A 19,081-nucleotide genomic window follows, 5' to 3' on the forward strand; every position below is an offset into this window, starting at 1 on the left:
TATACATCCCACTCGCTTTAGAACAAGTGGAAGATTGTTGGATTTGGTGTCCTAAATCTCATGTATCTTGTAGTTTGTAAATACAAATCATATATTTAATAAAATAAGAGGTATTTTATTAACATTTAGACTGCATTAATTCAATTCAATAAACTAAGATCCAAGCTTATTTCATGTAACTTAAAATATATATGTGGTTAACATATAGGTGGATCATGTTTAAGTAATGACCTAAATGGTTTGTAATAGATGGATAAGGCTGGGTACCTTATCCTGGTGACACTATAAGAACGGTCTGCTTTATAGTTGTTACAATTGTTGTAAACTGCTACAAATGATCTAATCCTAATCATTCACGTGGATACATATGAGTGGGGTTATTATATACGAAGAGTTTATATAAGACCAGACCACGAAATGAATAGTCTCTCTATATAACACCTTTAGACCAGACAAAATGGTAATTTGACCCAGCTGTAGTATGAATAATTTGTGATGAGTTGACTCACTGTTGATTGGTTATATCCGTGGCACAGAAATATATATGTAGTCCAAAAAGTGCAGCTATCGGTCTTTAGTGGAGTGACTGATAGTTAATGAATATTGATTAATTTAATTAAAGAGTTTAATTAATTAATCTCATATCGTTGGAGCTTCTAATCTGTAGCTCCATAAGGTCCCCTTGTTAGCTCGCTAAATGATGGTAATAAGGAATGATTTGAATTATTCAAATCAATTGAGAAAATTTTATATTAATCAAATTAATATATAATGGTTAATTATAGATGTGATCTATAATCCAAATTGTAAGAGAGAAATATTTGAATGAGATTTAAATATTAAATTCGTGTGAATTAGATTCATGAAGAATTAATTAATTACAATATTAGAGAGGTGGATATATATAAATATGTGGTGTTTATATGTTAATTAATTAAGTATATATTAAATAGCATTTAACATATGGTTATTTAATTAATTAGCATTAAGGGTGGAAAAAAAATACTTGGACTTCTCCATATAAATATATCGTTATAGCCCATTTAGGCCAATGATTTTTATTGTGCAAAAGAAAAACCCTAGTCTCAAACAAAATTCCTCTGTAATCTCTCAACAAATTCTCTCTACCCCTTCCTCTTCCAAGTGTTAGAGACCACACTTCTAACCCTTAGAGTCCTAAAGAATAACAAGGTTATTCTTATGGTGGTGTCCTTGATTGTTGAGGAGATGTTCGTGAGACAAAAAAGAGGAATTTACGAGAAGAATGAGATTCAACAAAGGTGAGGTCTCTCTATTCCTTTTCTTCTTCTTCAATAGCATGGATATAATGTTTATTCTTTACTCTTTTTGTGTGAATTGCTGTGTTTTTGTTTCTATTTAATGGAAAAACAAAATGTAAGGTGATCTCACGCTTCCTCGGGAATTCAATTCCCTTCACCAACAATAAGTGTCTTTATCAAAGACAATGTCCTGTTTAATTTATGTAATTCATTTATGTATATACAAATCATAAGAAACAAGATCATAAGAGAAAATCAGAAATAATAAGTAAATGTGCTCAGTGTCAAATAACATAATCATAATATCAATAATAGTATCTACTAATGGCCATACGTTTGACATGTTCATTAATATTATTGATGGCCATCCTTTAGTTAGTGAATCTACAATAATAAGGTGAGTACTAATGTATTCAATTGACACTTTTTTATTTATGAACTTCTTCTTTAATGACAAAGTATTTTAGTTCCATTTATTTAGCACCTTTTGAATACTTGTCATTTTTTTAAAAAGAAGGTTGTTGCAAAGTTATCACAATAAATTTTCAGTGGCTTGGCAATACTGTTTACAATTCCAGGTCTTGAAATAAAGTTTGTAATTATAAAGCATTACTGTAGCCTCAAAGCATGCTAAAAATTCAACTTTCATAGTAGATGCATTGATGATAAACTGCTCGCACTTTTTCCATGAAATTGCTCTTCCACATAATAGGAACAAATAGTCAAATGTAGATTTTCATGTATCCACATACCTACGAAATTTGAATATGAATATCTAATCACCTTAAGATGATCAAATTTTTTGTAAGTAAGCATATAATCCTTTGTTCCTTGCAAATACCTTAACATTTTCTTTGCATCTTTCCAAAGATTCATTTTTGGATTACTTTGATACTTGTCCAACATACCGACAACAAACATGATGGCTAGTCTGTGCATATATATTAAGCTCTCGATAATAAAAGCATAAGGAATGATTTCCATTTGATTTCTTCCAATTCATCCTTCGGATATTACATGAGAGGCTTAACTTATCTTCCTTCTGAATTAGAACTATTCTTGAAGAGCATTTATCCATTTTAAATCTCATTAAAACTTTATTAATATATGTTTTTTTAGACAACCCTAACCACCCATGTGCTCAATCACAAAATATTTCAATTCCAATCATATATGATGCCTCTCATATCTTTCATTTCAAAGTTCTTAGAAAGAAATTCTTTGGTTGGTTATAATAAACAAAAATCAATAGTAGCTAGCAAGATGTCATAAACATACAAAACTAGAATTATAAACTTACTCCCACTAATATTTAGATACATACATCGATCAATGACGTTTTCTTTAAATCTATAAAATGTGATATTATCATTAAACATAAGATACTATTATTGGAAAGCTTGTTTGAGTTCGTATATTGGTCTTGAAGACCCATTTACACCCAACTCTTTTACTTCCTTTAGGCAATTCCACAAGGTCCTAAACCTAATTGTAATCCATTGATTTTAACTCTTCTTTCATGGCATCTAATCATTTGGCAGAATTATCACTTTTAGTGGCTTCTAAAAATGAAAATGGTGTAGGAAACACTGAAGGTCATTGAGAAGAAACGAGATCGGAGCCAAATCCCAAATTTTACCGAAACCATAATTTTACAGAAGAAATAGAAATTATGCATCAAATTTAAAAAAAGCATGCTTAAAGAAATTGAGAAAAGAATATTATGAACTCACCCTTGAAGGTCTGTCTTCTTCATGTATCATCTTCTCCAAAATGTCACGAACAACAACGTACTCGAAACCTAATTTATCCTAAAATAGCTACCACCAATTGGTTTCCCCTGTATTCTCTGGGATGAGAATCCAAGAGTTTTGTGGGCATTATCTTTTTGGAAGAAGAGGGAAATTAAGAAAGATGACAAAAGATATTTGGAGGAGAAAGCCAATTACAGAACCATTCTGTAAAAAAAATAAAAAATAAAAAAAAGATCTCTTGTGAAAAACAAAAGTAAAGAAGTAAGAAGGATCTCCCAACCACCCACAGGATACTTGAGTTGAGAGAGAATAGGGGAGGAAAGTTATTTTTTTCCCTCAATTTCAAAATTAAAATTAAAAATAAATTTAATTTTAATATATATATATATATATATATATATATATATATATATATATATATATATATATATATATATATATATATGTATGTATGTATAACTATATATTATATCATATAAAATTCTCTCAACAATGACATTTAATATAAATCCCATTTATATTAAAATTAATTATATGAATCTAATTCATATATTTCCTCTCAAATAAACTTTATATTATAATGTATCAAATACATTATACTAATTATATCATATATAATTAACTTAAAATAATTATATCACATATAATTAATTCTCTCAATTAATTTAAACAATTAAAATTAATAAAAAAGTTGATTCTCATAAAATCCTTGTGAGCTATAGAGAGGACCTTATGGATTTGTAGATTGAAGCTCTGATGGTACTTGAATAACTAATTAAACTTATTTAATTACAAGAGAGTCTCTTACTTATCTCACCTTAAGGCAGGAAAGAATAGGCAAGATAATGTGTATTAACCTATCGGGAACTCCACTAAAGACCGATTGTTACACTCTTCACATTATAGATATATTTTTGTGTCCATTGGATAAGACTAGTCAACCGGGTGATGACCCTTCACAAATTGCCCGTAAGTACAATAATCCAAAATTACCATTTTGTCTCTATAGTTATATTTAACTCCTTAAGTACCATTGATCCCTCTAATGAACAATAAATCATAGTCTAACTATAACTAAACCCTTCTTGAGCAAGGAGAGGTCGTGGCGCCACATTGTTCAAGTCCCAGAATCAGTCCTTAAGAGAGCAATTTATCTACTAACCCTTACCTCGGGGAAGAAAGGAATTTTGTCTTGTGTAGTTGTGTTCCCAACTTCCCAATAAGATGAATCCCTAAAATGGTAGATTTATTGAGTCGGCGATCTGGTCACTCTCACCCATACAACCCAAAGGACCTCCTTCATGGGCAGGAGTTCACAACTCAATCAGGATTCAAGTCATGTCACCTATGGTCATCCTAGTGAAATGTAAGTCTCTGTTATGAACAACATTATATAATGAGACTAGTATGCCTTTATATACATGTTTAAGCTACAAAAGATAACCTTGGATGTTAGTTTATTGGTTTGTGGGTTTAATGCTACTAAATTTCAAATAAAACATATCATATTTTATTAAATAAATAAAATGTTTGTACAATGCAATTACAAACTACAACACCCTACGAGATTTAGGGCATCAACCTCAACAATCTCCCACTTGACCTAAAGCTAGTGGAGTGTACAATGTAAATGTCAAACTAACATACAAGTGAAGGAACTCTTATTCAAGAGTACCTACGAGCGAAAGCAGATCTTTCCAATTCATTGTTACATAATTACCGCATATACATTCAAACATACTTTCATATTGCTAAAGAGATCAAGAAATCATACCAGTTAAAGATTTCTTCTTCACAACGAGTCTGAAGCCCAACCGTCTACCTTGAACAATCACCACTCGGACATAAGGAAATGGAGAAGACAACACCACTTAGAGCCCTCAGTATTCTTGGAGTGAGAATCCAAAGTGTGGGCTCTGTTCAGATTTGGTAGAGGGAAGGAGGAAAAGAGACCGTACACAATGATCAAGCAAGTGAGAGATGTGGTCGTCTATTGCATAGACAAGATGCTTGATCATTTAAGTGAAGTATATGATCGTATAGGAAAAGTAAACGATCATATAAACGATCGTGTAGGAAAATGGTGAGCGATCGTCCAAACGATCGTGTAGGAAAAACTAAGCGATCGTCTATACGATCGTTTAGTAAATACTGAGAGTTAAACGATTGCTTAGGAAAAAGGTAAACGATCGTTTAGATAATAGCATGCAATAGTGTAATCGGTATGCGATCGCTTAGCAATATTGTATATGAAAGCGATCGTGCAGTCATTATCGTATAGGCACTGATGTTCTAAATGATGACACTATCTTTTCACAATGTTCGCGCACTCTTGTCTCTTGCACACCATCAGCTATTTATAGTGCACTCATCCGTTATTTAGAACAGAAGAGACGTCTTCCCATTTCCTTTATAACCGTCCAATAAATGTGATCTTATCATATTCATAACATATAATTAATATCATATATTAATTATAATATTTTTCTCTACTAGATATTAATCATATTTATATTAAATTTCCTCCAAATGAATGTATCTCATACATAAAGTTAATTATATCATATTTAATTAACTCGTTCAATTATATCATATATAATCGAACTCCCTATTGTCAATTTGAATATTTCAAATTGACCCAAAACTTGACTCTCAACTTGTATCCAAGCTACCAAGGGGACCTTATGGACCTATGGCTCGAAGCTCCAATAGTACATGAATATCTGACTAAACTCTTTAGTCACGATATCCACCATCCGTTAATTGCCAGGCATTTCACTAAAGACCGACAGTTGAACTCTTCTTGCCATAGATATATTTTTATGTCCATTGCATATAACCAATCATCAGTACGATGACCCTTCACAGATGCTCATAATTACAACAGGCCAATTTACCATTTTACCTCTGTAATTACATCTTCCTCCTTACGTACCACTGATCCCTCTAATGAACAATACAACATAGTCCTACTATGTGTGAACACCTCTCGAGCCATGAGAAGGTGCGTGGCACCACATCGTTCAAGCCCTGGAATCAGCCCTTAAGGGAGCTATCTATCTACTTACCCTTGCCTCGGGAAAGGATTGAATTCCATCTTGTGAAGCTGAGTTTCCAGCTCTCAAATTAGACGAATCCCCAAAATGGTAGGTTTGAGTCGGCATTCTGGCCACTCGCACCCATGCAAATCAAAGGACCGCCCTCAATGCCAGGAGTTCCCAACTCACTCAGGATTGAGGTCATGTTACCTATGGTCATCCTAGTGAAGTGAAGTCTTAGTTATGAACGGTGTTATATAAGGAGACGTTAACACATCGTGGTCAAGTCTTATATAAACTCTTTGTATAGGATGCCCCTGCTTGCATGTCCCTTACACAAATGATTAGGATCAAATCATTCGTGACAAGTCACAATACTTGTGACCATTCCACAAAGTGGGCTGCATCCGTAGCGTTACCAGGATAAGGTTTCCCTCCTATATCCATATACTACAGACCATTTTGGTTATCATTCAAGATCCACTTGTATGTCACCACATACATGCTTAAGTTACATACAGATAACCAAGGATATTAAATTTATTGGTTTGTGGTAAAATGAAAAACATCTAAATGTGCAAAGTCAAGTAGTGAAGTAAATATCATTTAATTACACATCACAAGTGTTTGTACAAAGTTGTTTACAAACTACTGGACACGAGACTTTAGGGCCCAAACCCCAACAACAAGTACACAAAATAGTAAACTATGACATAACACACGCCTAGTAAAAAATCTCCCATTTTCCCTAGACTATATGTGGCATGTCCCATAGAACCATACTCTGTAGTTGACCCTTAAAAACCTTAGCCGCGAGGGTCTCTGTAAATGAATCGACAATATTGTGCTCCAAAGCTATCTGTGTGACGATCATGTTTCCTTGATGCACAATCTCTCGGATGAGATAATACTTTCACTCTATGTGCTTCATGCGTTTGTGGTTCTGAGGCTCTCGAAAATTAGCCACAACATCACTATTATCATAATAAAGGGTGATGGGCTTTGTGTTGGTTTTTAGAAACGTGCAGCGGACGAAAATAGGATCATTAAGCATTCTAATTCCTTAATTTTGACATCAAATTAAGCATTTTCATGGGGTGTCAATAGGTTTCATTACATACCTTTGAAGATTCTCTTCTTCAACGAAATACAGTTGCAATATTCTCTAATTCAGGCTATGGACCACCACTAATGTTTCCCTACTATTCTCTAGGAGCCTTAGATTGAGTTGTGGGACTCAAAACTAGCTTGAACTTAGGGAAATTGGATGAGAGGTTTTTTGGTTTTTAAGCTTGTTGAAGAACAACTTCTTCAACTTTCAAAAACTCAGCAATTTAGCAAAAATTGCATATATTCTTTTTCACTCAATCAAGAGTGGTTTTATTACATTACTCTCATGCAAACTGATCACTTGAAGTGATTCTAGCTACTCCTTGAATTTGGTGGTGGAATTATGTGTAAGAAGGTGGCAAACCTTTTTGCTTGAAAGTGGGAAAATCCCACATTGGGATTTTTCTCAATTTTCAATTTTCCTTTTGATTTTGAAAATTCTTTAATTAAAATTGAAATTTTATTAATTTTACAAAAATTAATTCAATAATCAATTTTTTAATAAAATTAATAATTAATAATTAATTAAAATTTTTAATTAATTCTATTAATTTAATATCAAATATTAAATTAATTCCATTACCATTAATCCCTATTCATGAAATTAATATTTAAATCATATTTATATGTTAATCGATTCTCCAATTACATTTAATTCTAAAATTAAACGTGTAATTATATCACATATAATTACTAATTTTCTTAATTGGAATTTGAACGTTTCGAATCAACTTATCACGTTATTCTAAGGCTAATTTCGTTTGTGGGCTAGTAGGGGGACCTAATTAACCTATAAATCATAGGCTCCAACGATCCGAGATTAATCGGCTAAACTCTTTACACCGAATTAACCTCTATTCGTTAACTACCGGGTCAATCAACTAAAGTCCAGTAGTTGCACTCCCCTCACTGTAGATATATTGTCTCCACTCGATATAACCATGATTGGTAAGCTAACCCTTCATAGGTTGTTCGTAATAACGGCTGGGTCAAAAGGCTGTTTTACCCCTGAGATTACCTCTTATTCCTTAAGTCCCACTGATCCTCTAATGAACAATTAGTTTGTGATCTAATCAGCAAACAGAATCCTTCTCGGGCAGATGAGAGGGTTGACCCCTTGTTCAAGACCCGAAGTTAGCACTTAAGGGAACAACCTCTCTACTATCTCTAAAAGTGGGTAGGAGTAAATTCCGTCTTGCACCCTATGTCCCCAGCTATCTACTCGGTCTTACCCTTGAAATGGAAGGCTTATTGAGCCGACGCTGTTGAGCCAACCTTCATCTATGCAAATCTAAGGATAATTTCGAATAAACAAGAGTTCATAGTTAGTTCAGGATTAAGGTTAAGTTACCTAGGTCATTGCTATGAAATAGTCAGTTTTAAATAGTAAATAGTGTTATAAAGTAAGAGTGACTTATTTCTTGGTCCGATCTTATGCAAACTCATTGCATAGGATGTCCCCACTCCTCATGTCACCACATGAACAAATCAAGATCACTTCGTTTGTAGCACTTTACAACTCCTTGTAACATCTACAGAGTAGGCCGCATCCGATAGTGTTACCAGAATACGACACCCAACTTTATTCGTATACTATAGATCATTTTGACTATTTACTCGAACCTGATCCACTTTTATGTTTCCCCATAAAGTTCAAGTACTCATATAATAGTCTTGGATCTTTTAGTTTATTGGATTTATTTCTAAAACGACATAAGCAATTCATAAATTCAATAACAACTTTATTGAATCAAACTTTAATAATAACTTTATTGAATTTCAAAATAAGTTTATTGTTTTACAAACCACAAGTTTTTGGACATAAAACCCAATACTTTGGCATGTCTAGAACCACTTCCAGATCAGTCAGATACTTTCTGAGCCATACAACCTTCTTAGCAGCTTCATAAATCGCTACATACTGAGCCTTCATGGTGGAGTTAGCAATGCAACCCTGATTGGTGCTTCTCTAGTCTATTGCACCTCCGTTAAGAGCGAACACTGATCCTAATGTGGATTTCCTAGAATTCTTATCAATTTGAAAATCAGAGTTCGTTTATCTTGTAAGGATTATATTCTTAGAACCATACATGAGCTTGTAGTTCTTCGTTCTCCATAGATACTTGAAGATGTTCTTAACAGCGGTCCAGTGATCAAATCCTGGATTAGACTGATATCTACTGACTATCCTCACTGCATAGTGTCAGGTCTAATACATAACATCGCATAGACATCAGGCTGCCAATAGTCGATGCATAAGGGATCCGTCTCATTTTCTCCATTTCTTAGGATACTGTTCCTTAGACAATATAACTCCATGTCTAAAAGGGAGTACACTTCTCTTGGAGTTTTGCATAAAAAATTTGACAAGTATCTTTTCAATGTACAATGCCTAAGAAAGAGCTAATGATTTGTTCTTTCGATCTCTAAAGATCTGACTACCAAGAACAAACTGAGCCTTTCCTAAATATTTCATTTGGAATTGGGATGATAGCCAATTCTTAACTTTAGTCAGTAGACCTATGTCATTCCCAATGAATAGGATATCGTCTACATAAAACACTAGAAAAACTACTGAATTATTAATGATCCTCTTATATACACAAGGCTCATCAACATTCTGATAAAAGCCATAAGATTTGATCGCAATATCAAATCTTATATTCCAAGATCAAGAAGCTTGCTTCAATCCATAGACGGACCAATTAAGCCTGCAAACCTTTTGCTCTTGATCTTAGGTTATAAATCACTCAAGTTGTTGCATATAAATGATCTTCTCAAGATTGCTATTCAGAAAGGCAGCCTTGACTTCCATTTATCAGATTTCATAGTCATAATATGAGGCAATGAACAAGAGAATTTAAATGGACTTTAAATGGAAATATGTGAGAAAGTCTCCTCATAGTCAACTCCCTCAACCTGACTGTAACGTTTTGCCACAAGTCTAGCCTTGAAGGTTTGCACTTTCCCATCAGCACCCGGTTTTCTCTTGTAGATCCATTTTCAACCTAGGTTTTACCCCATCAGGTTGATCTACAAGATCTCAAACTAAATTGAAGTACATAAACTCCATTTTGAGATCCATAGCTTTGATCCATTCATATTTGTCAACATCTTCCATTGCCTTCTTATCAAATAATGGATCCTTAACATCTTCGTCAGCTACCATAGTTAGAATTTCTGTTAAACCCATATAACGAACAGGCGGGTTTGCAACCCTCCCACTACGCCGAGGTTCCCTCAATACTTGAGGTGGATTTGACCTACTAGACTCTTCAATAACTCTTGTTAAAGTTTTAGTAGTTTCTTTGGAAATTTTATTCAACTCAATTTTACTGGGGTCTGGTGTTCCCTTATGTGGCCTTCTTTTAGAAAATTAGCTTTTTTCGACAAAAACACTTTATTTTTCTTAGGGTCGAAGAAGTAGCCACCTCTCGTTTCTTCGGGGTAGCCTATAAATAGGCACAACTTTGAACAAGATTCCAGTTTCATAAAATTTGCCTCAAGCACATGTGTTGAGCAACCCTAGATTCTGAAATGACGTAAACTAGCTTTACGACCATTCCATAACTCCAAAAGTGTTCTCGTAACACTCTTGGATGGAACATAGTTCAAAATATATGCTATAGTCTGTAATGAAAAACCTCAAAGCGAATCAGGTAAGGAACTATAACTCATTATAAATCAAACCATGTCCAACAAGGTTTTATTTCTCCTTTCTAATACACCATTTTGCTGAGGTATACCAGATGTTGAGAGTTGGGATACAATTCCAAGCTCTATCAAATAGTTCTAGAATATAAGATCTAAAAAACTCTCAACCTTGATCAGATCGAAATGTCTTAATTGTTCTATTCAATGAATTTTCAATTTCGACCTTCAACTCTTTTAACTTTCAAAGGATTCGGACTTATGTTGCATTAAATAAACATACCGATACCTTGAATAATCATCAGTAAAGGTGATGAAATATTCAAACTCTCCTCTTGCTTTTACATTCATCGAATGACAGAGATCTGAATGTACAAACTTTAAGGGTTATTTGGCCTTATGACCTTTTCCAGTAAAAGACCTGTTAGTCATTTTGCCTTCAAGAAATGACTCACACACAAGTAAATAGTTTTTTTTCTAACTCGTTTAGAAGTTTATTCTTTACCAATCTCTCAATCTTTTTGAGATTGATGTGCCTAATCTTAGATGTCAAAATTGGGTATTTTCTCTATGAGAAATTTTACGTCTTTTATTTTGAGTTACTTTAGTTTTAAACATTTCAGTGTTAAGTAGGGCTTTAGTCCCTAACGATCTTAGCACATAAAGATTGTTTTCCAGCTTAGCAGAACAAATATTAATACCATTCTTGGAAATAATTCTTTGAAATAAATATTTTATTTGTAAAGAATTGAATACAATAATTTTGTTCTTACAAACACTTTACCGAAATTAATTTCCTTTACAAACCAGGAAAAATATATACATTTTCAAGTCAGCTGGAGACCTCCCACTACCACAACTGAGACGACGTGCGTAGTTCTAGCACGCATCGTCATCTCTCCAACTTCCAGTGGCCGCTAGAAACTGATTCCCTGAAATGAAGAACAAATATGGTTAGTGGTGCATGAATCAAGTATATAGGCAGAATCATCATTCTCCACTAAACAAGTCTCCAATACAAGTAAATCATATTTACCTTGCTTGGCCTTCTTCTTTCCTGCAAAGTATTTGGGACAGTTCCTCTTCCAATGTCCCTCGTGGTTGCAATAAAAACAAATTCCCTTTGCAACCTTGCCCTTCTTGCCCTTCTAGGCAGCAACTGGTGCATTAGCTTTCCCATTTCCAGCTTCCTTCTTCTTCCAATTTTTGGTGTCGGAAGAAGAAGCCATAGACTTAGTTCTAGAGGATGATCCTTTGTAGAACTTATTTGAGGATGAGGCAACATTTGCCTCTCCTTTTTGTTCCTTGCTTTTCATTAAGAATTGAAAAGTCTGAAGCTCATTGAGCAAGGTGGTCAGGTTGTAGTCAATCTTGTTCATAACAGCATTACTATAGAACTGTAGCAAACTTTTAGATCAAGATTCCAAAATGGAGCTAATCTGACTGGCTTCATCAATGACAGACTCATTCATCTCCATCATGTTGAAGTGGACCATCATGTTAAGAACATGTTCTCTAACAGATACCCCTTCTTGCATACGAGCATTGAAGATGTGTTTAAGAGCGTCGTGTCTGTATTGTGCGGACGGTTGTCCGAATACCCGCAGGGACTCTATGATCTCATAGGCAGTGATCATGGGCTTAAGCTTTTTGGCCAAGACTTCTGAAAGGCTTGCCGAGATATACGCTCGGGCCTTCTCATTTGTTTGTGTCCAACGCTCATATGCCTCTCGAACATTTCAAGTGGCATTTGCAATAGGAATAGGAGGACAATCCCCTATTACAACAAAATGGAGGTCATCGATTATCAATATAGTGTTGATTGTGTCTTTTCGGGTTGTATAATTATCGCCCATTAATTTGTTGGTCGCAAGCAGATTTAAAAACGTGGAAGTCATAATAAATTGCTGAAACCATACAAATTATTTATATTAGTATATCTTGCATTAACCCATTTAGAAAAATCAATCAATTTTAGCAAAATAATCTAATGCACCCTAAGTAATATCTATTTTGCAATGATACTTCAACAAGACAGGACAAAAGCCACCATAGGGTGATCAGGCGCCCCTTCACTGAAATGAATCTATCTCAACCAATAGACAAAACAGCTTCTTGTTACTGTAACTATTAGTCACTATTGTTCGGTCCAAAAATAGTTAACTCGCTTAACATTCTTGTAAGTGTAACCCCTCATTTTAGATTCTAGAGTTTTGCTTCAATCAGCCAACCGTAGGAAAAAAAACGATAGGGGCAAAAACTAAAGTAACCTTTATCTATTTCTAGAGTTTGAAGTATCATGAAAAATTCCATCCGTAGGGGGACACTCAAGGTGACTCGAGGCTGAGAATGAAAATTTACTTCAAACTAATGAGAGAGACCGAGGGATCAATTGACACTTGTCTCACTCCCAATTACTATAAATGCTCTCTTCATTCACCTTGGTATTGATCTATACAAACATCATGCATAGGGAACACTCAAGGTGCCTCGAGGCCGAGTATAGATCTCACGATGCGAACATTTAGGGAGAAACGTGAAGAGAAAAAATGAAGTATCATATACCTTATTTTCCTCTCATTGAGCGTTTTACCTAGGGTTAATTAACTTAGAAAAATTCGGCTATTGAATTTAACTAAGTGTTTGTTTAATTTGCCCAAAAGTAACACTTACTTTGGATAGTTAAAAAACTTTGATTTATGTTTGTTAAACATTTTAATAAATTTTAATCAAACATTGCATGCTTGTAATAAATCTATCTAATTCACCTTTCCAAGTAAGTTTCTAGGTAGGGGTGTTACGTTTCCATCAACTTAAATACCCCAGCCTAGACAGAACAAACCTTAAGGTCCCTTATAGATCCAATTGTTACAAATTTAATCTTTTAATTAAGAATCAATTTAACCCTATTAAACCGATTAAAAGATTAAACTTAAATTTCTTATCTCATTCAAAAAGTGATCTTAAGTTTATATGAATCATATTTTAAAACTATCTTAAAAGATGATTTTAACCAGGTTTGTATGTAATTCTGAATCGTTGATTTTAATTTCTAATTTCATTTAGTTATAACTTTTATAAAAAATGAAATTAATTAAAACCATACATTGCATGTGAAAACATACTTAGGTAATATTATAACAATTATAAAATACCCTAAAGTGGTGACATGCTTCATGCAATTCCATTTCATTACTAACATACATAACATTTATATACTAAAGTAATGAAATAAATAATAACATACATCATAACATACATCCATACACTATATTATAACTCTTATAATATAATTGATGCATGTCTATGTTATTAATGTTGCATGCATATATTATAACATTTATACTATATAATGCATGAGCATACTATATTAATCAAATCATGCAATTATATATATTATAACACTTATAATATAAATGATATATGAAATTAAATGCATAACCTACGGTGGGATTTAATACTATATGACATACAATATGACATATATATATAAATAAAAATCATACATCAAATGCATAATTAATAAAATAATTATTGGATCGGGATTGGACACTTAAACAATTAATTAAATTAATATAACACTTATATTAATTTAATTAATCAATAAAACTATCTATTACGTATATAAATAAACAACCGGTTCAAAACAAGAGAACCGAGCCTTAAACCGTTCAAACCGAACCATCCAGCCTTTGAATCGGACCCAAACCGCTCGAACTGACCAAACCATAAGCAAACCAAATGAGCCATGAACCGAATCGGACAAGAACCGATTTGTTCTTTCCGTGTTGGAGGGTTGCAATGCTACGGAAAGAACAAAGTGTTGTTCTTCTTCTCAACGTTGCAATGCTAGGGCACAACATTGCAACGCGATGGTACAATCTCAAGTGTATAGCCTCGTTCTCCTTCGTTTCTTCACTAAATTTTGTCTCGATTTCTCTAGATCACGATCAGAATAGCCATGAACGACTCAATAATACAAAAATACAGACTCGATCGAAATTATATGCCCCAAAACATGGGCCCTTACAAATTAAATTGTAAAAACAAAGAGATAAAGCAAAGCGACCAATCCCAAAAACATCCAATGATTTTAAACCAACACATTCTTAAACATTCATCACATGAAATACAAAATGCTTAAATCCCATCATTAAACTGTAAAATTAATTTGGAAAAAATTTGGAAAATTTTGGGCCAAAAACCCCGCTCTTATATCAATTGTAGGAACCATTGAAGGTCCTTGAGCGGAAATGGGATCAGACTCAAATCGCAAATTTTACATAAACCATAATTTTATAAAAGAAACAGAAATTATGCATTAAATTTAAAAATACAGCATGCTTATAGAAATTGAGAAAAGAATATTAGGAACTCACCCTTGAAGATTCGATCTTCTTCGTGTATCCTCTCTCCAAAATGTCACGAATAGCAACGTGCTCGAAACCCTAATTTATCCCAAAATAGCCTCCACCATATGGTTTCCCTGTATTCTCTGGGATGGGAATTCATGAGTTTTGTGGGCTCTATTTTTGGAAGAAGTGGGATATCATGTGAGAGGACAAGAGATATTGGGTGGAGAAAGCCAATTATAGAACTATTCTGTCAAAAAAAAAAAAAAAAAAAAGCTCTCTGTGAAAAACAAAAGTAAAGAAGAAACAAGAAGAAACTCTCAACCATCCATATAATACGTGGGCTGAGAGAGAATAGGGGAGGGAAGTTATTGTTGGGGTTGATGCCCTAAATCTCGTAGGGTCCCATAGTGTGTAATTGTAGTGTACAAACATTTAGTTATGTAATAAAATATGTGATGTTTTATTTCAAAATTAGTTACATTAACCACAAACCAATAAACTAACATCCAAGGTTATCTTGTACCTTAAACATGGATGTAGAGACATACGGGTAGATCATATTTAAGTGATAACGTAAATAGTCTATAGTAGATGGATAAGGCTGGATACCCTATCCCGGCGACACTATGAGTATGGCCCGCTTTGTAATTTTTCAATTGTTGTAAAGTGCTACAAATGATTTGATCCTGATCATTCATGTGGAGACATGTGAGCAGGGATAATCTATACAAAGGAGTTTGTATAAGATCGGACCGCGAAATATTTAGTCTTTATATAACGCCGTTAATAATAGAGACTTACATTTCACCAGGATGACCATAGGTAACACACTACAAGAATTTTAAACAAAAAAAAATGGATCTTTGATGTTGGTTTTAAACCGACATTGAAGATGGGCTTTAATGTCGGTTTTAAACCGACATTAAAGGTCTAATTTATTTTTTTTCTTACTTTATTAAAAAACCCCTTTCATTTTTCAACTCTTGCGCCTATCTCTCCTACCCAAACCCTTTCATTTCTCTTTTACCCAAACTCTATCTCTCCTTGGTCGTGCGAATTAGGGTATCTATCGTCCGTCCGTGGTTGTCCGTCGTCTGTTCGTCAGTCTCCATCACTTTTGGGTCTCTCCTGGTCGTGGGTCTCTCTTGGTCGTGGGTCTCTCCATGGTGGAGCCTGGTTCTCGCACATCCCAAATGCAAACGGTGCAATCGCCAGAGGCGGAAGCAAAGACATCGCCGTGACGAGGGTTCTAGATGGAGGAATAGACGCAATAGGCATGCTTTTTTAATGTTCTGACACTGGTGGGGTGGTCTAGGGTCCAGAGCTTGGTGGTATTGTCCCAGGAGGAAGTAAGAAAGAAGTCGAATGAATGAGGTTGTAGTCAGCAGAGTGAACCTTGCGAGTATGTTCGTGGAAGGAACGAATGGGATTAGATGTATGGGGAAGAGCGAGGCTGTAAAGCTTGACAGAGCCATCGAAAATGGCGGTGACGAGAAGGGAGTCGTGAGATTCGAACCAAGAGATGTCGAGAATCCATCGGCGGTGTCGAAGGTGATGTGCTCGGATATGGGACCGGCGGGATTGAGATCGAGGACGTGAATACGACCATTGCCAAGGATTCTGAAATTTTGAGCGGTGGCAACGGCGATGGGGGATTCGTAGAAGGGGCTAAACATGACGAAGTAACCATTGAAGGGGGTCTTAAAGATGGGTATGATTGATGAGTGAGGAGCACCTCTCTGTCTCTCTCTCTCTGAAGTCTGATCTCATCCTCTCGATTAGTTCGAAGCTACGCATCTCTTTTTTAATCCCTTTATCCAACAACAAATTGCCCATTCTGTGCTCAAGTCAATGTTGTGGTTCTTCTTTTCAGCAACATGGTGAGTTTGTTTGTAGCTTGTTTCTAGTTTGATTTTTTTGCTCAATCTCTTGGCTTTAAACATGGGGTTATTTCAATATTATGGCTCCAAAACTCCTTCCCATTTCTTCTTTTCTTATGCCTCTTCTTGTCCTAAACTCCAATATTCGGCCTACTATGGCTGAAGCTCATGCTAATTTTTCTTCAGCTTATAAGGACAGGAATAAGGCTGGGAGACATGTGACATTTCATGGATCATGGTTTGCTGCTACCTTGATTTTTGGCCATTTAATTTCAAAGGTTCGCTCTGATGTCTTCCATTACTGGTTGAAATCTTTGTTTCAGTTTGCTCTTGCGGAGAGAAAAATCCAGTTACTACTATTACCACAATATGGTTCTGGCTTGGCAATCTGGTTAGAGAAGGAAACCATTCTAAACATGTTTTCCATTGAAGAACAAATAAACCAACATCACGCCGGGAGTATCACTGAGAGTATTTATTCTGACAAACTTTTAGAGGCCTACCAGTGTCTTTGCTCTTCAGGTGAAGCCCTAAAAGCTTCTACTGTTCCTCCGGTTCAAGCATTTTGTTTACAGAGAAGATTAATACTGTTAAAACTAAGAGAAAAATACATGGTAAGTTGACGATCTTGAACTTTTATCTCAGTTAATTAACTGTATTGAGTGGGATTGATATAAGAAATCAGATGATTACGTGCAAATGATATATGATTAATTGTAATCATGTTAAGCTAAACTTTCCAAATCAATAATGGTAAATGGCTAATCACTTGCAACTAATGAGAATTAGTGTCGGAGTCATTGATCAATATGGGGACATTAATCTGAAATATTTTTGGGGCTTCAAAAGTTGATAGCCTTGTATTCGTTTATGAAATTAGTGATTTAAGTTGTTCGAACAATGTAATGTAATAGTTTTCTTCATTTAATATTCATTTTGGCGTAGAAAGTGTTTTAGTACATCCTCTGAGTCCGAGTTTAACTGGCTGTGAACAAGTTGTGGAACTTGGAAACGACATGTTTGGATAAGATGATGTGGATATGGAGAAAGAGACAATGGCAATGCCAAAGAAACAAAACTATGTTTTTCAAAGAACAAAATGTTTGAAACAAAACTACGCTGTCGAGTTATGCCTCCTCCTTGCATGAAGAACCCATACTTGAAAGATGCTTCAGATGTAGGCGTAGACCCATTTGGTAATCAAAGAACAAAATGTGCAGGTACAGTTCACTTAGTTCTTATTGACATCGAAAGTAATAAAATATTTTTTTGAAATCGTTTCTTCTCTGTTTTATCCATTGTTGTATTTTCCTTTAATATCGTTTCTTGTAAGTTTGATCATTAGATTCTTTTTGTTATATCAATGAAAGGACTTGTTTCCTTTAAAAAAAAACATTTTTTTGAAATCTCTTTTGCCGTATGATAGATTTTTCTGGGAAATGAATTAGTTTTGTGTTTTTCAATTTTGTGTAGGATTTTTTCCTACGCTGTTTAGTGGAGATAGTCTTTCAAGATATCACGCTGATTTTGATTTCTACTGACTATGCCTTTTGGCCTGGACTCATCCTCTGGTGAACCTTATGGTGGAATCTGGTCATTATATACTTTCCCATGTTTGCATTTCTTCCCACTAGTTTTACTTTCCACTAAAAATGTAAAAAGTTGTCATTGTCAAAAGGTCGAAACTTATGCCACCTAAAGTAAAACTGTACAAAGTTGCATCCCTACCTTCCAAAAGACAAAAGGAAGCTGCATTTATTTTTTCCCTTAGAAGTAACACCCGTTTATGACTCATGGGTTCTATTTATTTCTCTTTGAACTGGATTAGAATGTAACACCCGTTTATGACTCATGGATACTATTTATTTGCAGTTTAGATTTGATTCAAGGTGCTCGAGTTTGTAGGTCGCACTATGGTAGTTTGTTGGTTGTTCATGCACTATGGTAGTCTTTGTGACAACTTTTGAGGTTTAAAGTATATTGTGAGCTAAATTTGCTTATTGATGTATGTGT

The 19,081-nt window shown here is 34.5% G+C and overlaps 1 pseudogene; it reads right to left on the reverse strand.

The window, feature by feature from the left end:
- Window positions 1–15,878: 15,878 nt before the first annotated feature.
- Window positions 15,879–17,131, reverse strand: LOC120084652 (peroxisomal targeting signal type 2 receptor pseudogene; annotated as a pseudogene).
- Window positions 17,132–19,081: the final 1,950 nt, after the last annotated feature.

Source organism: Benincasa hispida, chromosome 9 (genome assembly GCF_027475165.1).
Source record: "Benincasa hispida cultivar pf3 chromosome 9, pf3_genome.v1.1, whole genome shotgun sequence".
Taxonomy (NCBI): domain Eukaryota; kingdom Viridiplantae; phylum Streptophyta; class Magnoliopsida; order Cucurbitales; family Cucurbitaceae; genus Benincasa; species Benincasa hispida.